The sequence below is a fragment of the Pinus tabuliformis genome, chromosome 3_1 (assembly GCF_031772625.1).
Source record: "Pinus tabuliformis cultivar Carrire ecotype Pingquan chromosome 3_1, CPIR1, whole genome shotgun sequence".
In the NCBI taxonomy this organism is placed as follows: Eukaryota; Viridiplantae; Streptophyta; class Pinopsida; order Pinales; family Pinaceae; genus Pinus; species Pinus tabuliformis.
Window position 1 is genome coordinate 162,253,609 of NC_142301.1, and position 6,000 is coordinate 162,259,608.

Here is a 6,000-nt window from a genome sequence, read left to right on the forward strand (position 1 = left end):
GTTGTGAAGTATAACCAAATACATCTTGACGAAGTAAAATAAGGGTTGGAGCCTTGAAAAGACAAGGTGGGTGCCTCGGAGGATAGGGTTGGAGCCCTAGAGGATCGGAGTCCTCAAGAAACCAAGTCGAAGCCTGAACCAAATATAGGGTTGGAGCCCTTGAGGTTAGTGCCTCAAAATTGACAAGGTTGAAGCCTTGGAAGTCCAAGTCGGTGCTTGGAAAATACAGGTTGGAGCTTGGGAGATTGAAGATGGGTGTCTTCATCTAGGGTTGGAGCCCTATATATATTGTACTTGATTTATTGTAAAGAAAAAAATAATAGAAACATTTATTCTTATTGTTCATTTTGTGTTCTAAATATAAGTGATCTAACTGGTAAAAGTAACAATTGAAAACAAATATTGATTCATCCCCCTTCTCAATATTTCCAACAATTGGTATTAGAGCCAATACCCTCACTCAAAGCCTAACATCTTGAAGGTTTATCCTTAGAACAAAAATGAAAAGCCAAGGAAGAAAGTTCCAGTGTTCAATGAAAACTTTGATGTATGGAAGGTAAGAATGAGAAATTTCTTAATGGCTCAAGGCGTTGGAGTATGGGAATCAATGATTACTAATAGCACGATGGACGGTGAATCCAAGGAGTACAATACAAGAGCAATGAAGAAAATTTTGAATGGGCTACCAAATTCTATAAAGGCTAATTTGGAAAAATGTTCCTCAACAAAAGATATATGGGACAAACTTCATGACCTTCACTCAAAAGGAGCATTGACCACGACCTCTAGTCAAGAAGATGATGGAAAGCAAGAAGGAAATCCAAAACCCATCAAGGAAGCTGCAAACAAGAATGATGACATCAAGGACAAAGAATACCTAGAAGAAGAAGAAAGCAAAGAAGACTTTGAAGAAGATTTCATGACTAAACTTATAACTGCCATGGAAGAGATTAACAATTTGAAAAAGGAAAATGAGGAACTTAAGAAGAAAGCGCAAGATGGTGACCAGGGAAAGACAAGGAAGGAAGTTGACCTTTTCAAGCTTAAAGTGCAATAAAGAGATGAGGAGCTCACCAAACTTAAGGAGGAATATAATCAAAACAAAATAAAACATCATGAAGAAGTCATATCCACAAAGAAAAGGGAAGAAACTTTGTCAAGCCACCTTGAACAAAGACTCGAGAACTTGAACAAACTTGACGTAGAGATTGGTCAATACAAGGAAGAGGTCTCTTCTCTTAGATATCAACTAGAAGATGTTGGAAATACTGAGAGGGGGGGTGAATCAGTATTTTTTTTTCCCACTATTGTTTTACCAGTTAAAACATATATATTCAGAACACAATATGAACAACAAGAAATGGTCATACTTTGAAAATGGTCATACTTTGAATGACTTACTTAACGCAGTTGAATCCCAAAAATGATATCTAATATAATGCACTGCGAAAATCCCCCATACTTAAATTCAAAAAGAGTCAAGGGATCTCTACCTGAATGGTTCATGAGGCACAATACTTGCTAAGGTTTTGCAAATGGGGTAGCAAGCTAAGTGGGCTTGATTGTGGGGAAAAACTCCACAGTTAAGCGCGCTTGAGCCAGAGGAATTCTGGGATGGGTGACCTCCTGGGAAGTCCTGGTTACCGGGTGCAAGCCCCGGAAGTGATGATTGATGCTATGTGATTCGTTCTCCACATTTCACTAGTTTCAATCCCACTTCTTCACCCCTGTGAGCATCACCCGATGCAATGAGTGCTAAGTGAACTATTCAAAAATCATGAGAAATTAGTCACTTTACGACTACCTCTCATGGAAATGGTCATACTTTGAATGACTTACTTAACGCAGTTGAATCCCAAAAATGATATCTAATATAATGCACTGCGAAAATCCCCCATACTTAAATTCAAAAAGAGTCAAGGGATCTCTACCTGAATGGTTCATGAGGCACAATACTTGCTAAGGTTTTGCAAATGGGGTAGCAAGCTAAGTGGGCTTGATTGTGGGGAAAAACTCCACAGTTAAGCGCGCTTGAGCCAGAGGAATTCTGGGATGGGTGACCTCCTAGGAAGTCCTGGTTACCGGGTGCAAGCCCCGGAAGTGATGATTGATGCTATGTGATTCGTTCTCCACATTTCACTAGTTTCAATCCCACTTCTTCACCCCTGTGAGCATCACCCGATGCAATGAGTGCTAAGTGAACTATTCAAAAATCATGAGAAATTAGTCACTTTACGACTACCTCTCATGGAAATGGTCATACTTTGAATGACTTACTTAACGCAGTTGAATCCCAAAAATGATATCTAAGAATAAATGCTTTTATTAATATAACTGTGCAGTAAAATAAATACAATATATAGATGGTCACAATCGGTTGCCAAGCTCCAACTTCGACTTTGGTGAGGCTCCAACCTCCAGAGCACCAACTCTATTTTCCCAAGACACCAATCTTGGACTTAAGAGCACCAACTCCCAAGGACTTCAATCCTTCCTGCTTTTGAGGCACTAACCCCAAGGACTCCAATCCAATCTCACTTCTGAGGCACCAGCCTCAAGGACTCCCATCCTTCTCACTTTTAAGGCTCCAACCCCAAGGACTCCAATCCTTCTGCTCTCAGAACTCTTCTCTGCTGAGTTCTGTCTATTTACAGCTTCACTGTAGTCTCCAAACTATAGTATCAATGACAACCATGTCTTCTTATGGATGAGTCTTCACAGCTCTGCACACTGCCCACGCATAGTCTCCAATAGCCTTTTCTGCTGCTGCTGCCTCTATAACCTCCGCTGCTTCTGCAGCCTCTATAGCCTCCGCTGCTTTTACTACCTCACACTCTGGTTCTTCACCCCCACAGTAGCTCCAACAGTGTTCAACAGCCGCAGCAGTATTCACTAGCAAATTCAAACAATGCTCCACCACCTTTGCTGCTTCTGCTACCTCATATTCTGGTTTGTTTGCAACAACCATCACACACATGCAGTCCTCTATTTACTGTTTTATGCATACCTATCTTTGTCCATTTGTTTCCTCTTTGTCGCTGGCTCTTCGGCTTCCTTCTCGCCTGCTTCAGCTTCCTCACTTGTCTTGTTTGTCACTGTAGCTTCCTCTGTCCATTCGTTTTCACAGGACACGTTGAATCAATGAGCAAGGATCGAGTCATCCGTAGAGAACACAAGTTCAAAAACTTGTAACAGCGCTGCTTTGCCAATAATTGTGGGCATACACAGGGATGGCATTTTTTAACGGACAACCACGTCCTTATCATAATCATAATCGCCATGATTTGGTTTCTCAAGCTATCGGGACTGTTCCTTACAGTATTTTCGCCTCCACACTTTAGAATCGGAGCCACCCTTTTATCGCCGCTTTTATGTCTATCGAAAGCCTTCCTTAGGCTATGTGCCTTCTATAAACCTTGGACTTACTTAGAATCAGAGCCACCTTTTTATCGGCGCTTTTAATCACCCATCGGAAGCCACCGCCCAACCGCGTGTTAACTATCGGGCTAAGCTTTAAAGCCCCACGGAAATGCACATATACAAATATATGGCCAACACTATAAAACCCCACGGTCACATATATTTTAATACATGAGAACCCATGTAAATCCGCTCAAATGAACATTCGCGGATTTCAAATCTTATCTGCCCGCCTTTATAGTTATCGGCGGGTCCGGATTTCGACGATCACAATAAATCCCTTTACTCCGACCTCCGATGAGGAGCGGACCCGATGCTCTTTTAGACTCCCTTCTATACTAGTTTCGGGTCCGATGTATATCGGCGCTCGCTTGTCGCTACCTCCAAAATGATACAAGTCCTCCGCGGACCCGATATGCTTTCTATTTTGCTTGATAAGAGTTTCGGCTTCGGATTTCGCTAATGCGATAAGGATTCTCTGCTTCGCGGACCCGATATGCTTTCTATTTTGCTTGATAAGAGTTTCGGCTTCGGATTTCGTTGATGCGATAAGGATTCTCTGCTCCGCGGACCCGATATGCTATGCACCACAGTTTATATTTTATCGCATCCGCCTCCACCCAAAGGTAATTCGTCTGCGATTGGCGATCGCTCGTCGCGGGTTATATCTGTGTGCATCCGCCGATACAAAACCAGACCCGATCTCCCTTTAGGCTGCTCTCTAATATGACTTCGGCTCCGGATATCGGAGCTCCCCACTTCGCAAGCAATTCTTTATCGGACCTGATCTCCCTTTAGGCTGCTCTCTAATATGACTTCGGCTCCGGATATCGGAGCTCTCCACTTCGCAGTCCCGAAAGGCTCCACTCCTCCGATCTCCCGATCGCCGATTAGATCGGGACCGTCGATCCGGATTAGTGATCGGACGGCTCACAGCTCATCGCACTATTCCCATGTCTCCTAGACCATTGATCTGGAAGGTCAAATGGCTCCTGTGTATGCTCTCGTCGTTCTGATGGAAAGTCTGGGCATGTATATATTAGTAGTTCATTTGATCGCCATCAAATGAATTCCTATATGCTCCGATAGCTCCGATAACTCCTCTGATGGCTCCTCTTGCTCCGATATGCTCCGATAGCTCCTCCGATGGTTCCTCTTGCTCCGATATACTCTGTCTGCTCCTCTTCTTTGGCATATATGTATGGTCTATAAGTATGGCTCTGATAGCTCCTCTGATGGCTCCTCTTGCTCCTGTAGCTCCTCCGATGGCTCTGTGTGCACCTCCTCTTTGGCATATACCGACGGCTCTATATATATTGCTCCTCTTGGCTCCTCTCGTCTCCATCTACTCCTCTTGGCTTGGCAGTGTCTTTCAGAGACCACCTCCTTGCATATATGTTTGTTTCCGCATATATATATATATATATATATATATATATATATATATATATATATATATATATATATATATATATATATGGCTCGGCTATCCTGATGGCCTTTTCTCCTGTCTCTTCATGAATCTACTCTGTATCCCCTTGGCTTCATGTCATCCTCTAGTATCCAGAATATTGCCATATTGACATCAATGACAACCTAGGTCAACAATCTCCCCCTTTGTTATTGATGGCAATATTCTTCTTCTCTCCCCCTTTGACATCAATGGCAAAGGAGTGCTCTGGGACTCCCCCTATCAAATTTCTTCTGTTCTTCATGAATGGTAGATCTTCATGGATCTGTGACTCCCCCTGTCATAGTGCTCTTCTTCTTCAAGATAGAAGGATTGATGCTTTATCATCTTCATGTCTCATAACTGCTTTATCATGGCTTCAACAATGCTTCAAGATGCTCTACTTTAATGCTTTCATTCAGATTGCAAATGGCCATGCACACGTGTCCAAGTCCAGGCTTTCATGCTCAATCCATATTGATGTCTCCATAGGCAGAATTGAGAGACCTTCATAGTTCGAATCAAGAGAGAAACTGCTACTGAGATTGTCTTTCTTCAGATCTGAGTTTATTTGTGTCTTTGTGCTTCCCCTTAAGTTACTGCCATCTAGTATTCAATCATCATTGCATTTAGACAAAAATGTGAGGAGTTGTGCCTTGCTGTTGCTATATTCCTTAAGTGATCTGTATCAGTTTCAGTTATGCTTGACTACACAACATTCTCCTTCCTATGAGCCATCTTTTCCTTGCGTTCTTGTACATATCTCTGCAGATTCAAATATCCAATCTGTGACTGCCTTTTAAATACAATTGCTGATCTGCATCTTTTTACAATGCTTCAGTTTGTTATATGCTGCTAGCTGCTCTTACTTCAAACTCTATTCCAGATGTATATATTTGTTTGAAGACTGCCTCTATCAGTGTCCAGAATTTATCTGTTCTCACATTAAATTCTTGAGTTAAGACATAAACTTCCGTGATAATAGCACCATGGTTGTTTGCCCTATTTCTTTAACAACAGTCCAAAGAATGGTTACAGGATCATATGCTTCAACGGAGTGCTTCTGAAACATGATAGGCTCCCCCTAACTGTATGCATCATCTCCTCTTGGCAGAGTCTTCTTATAAAAT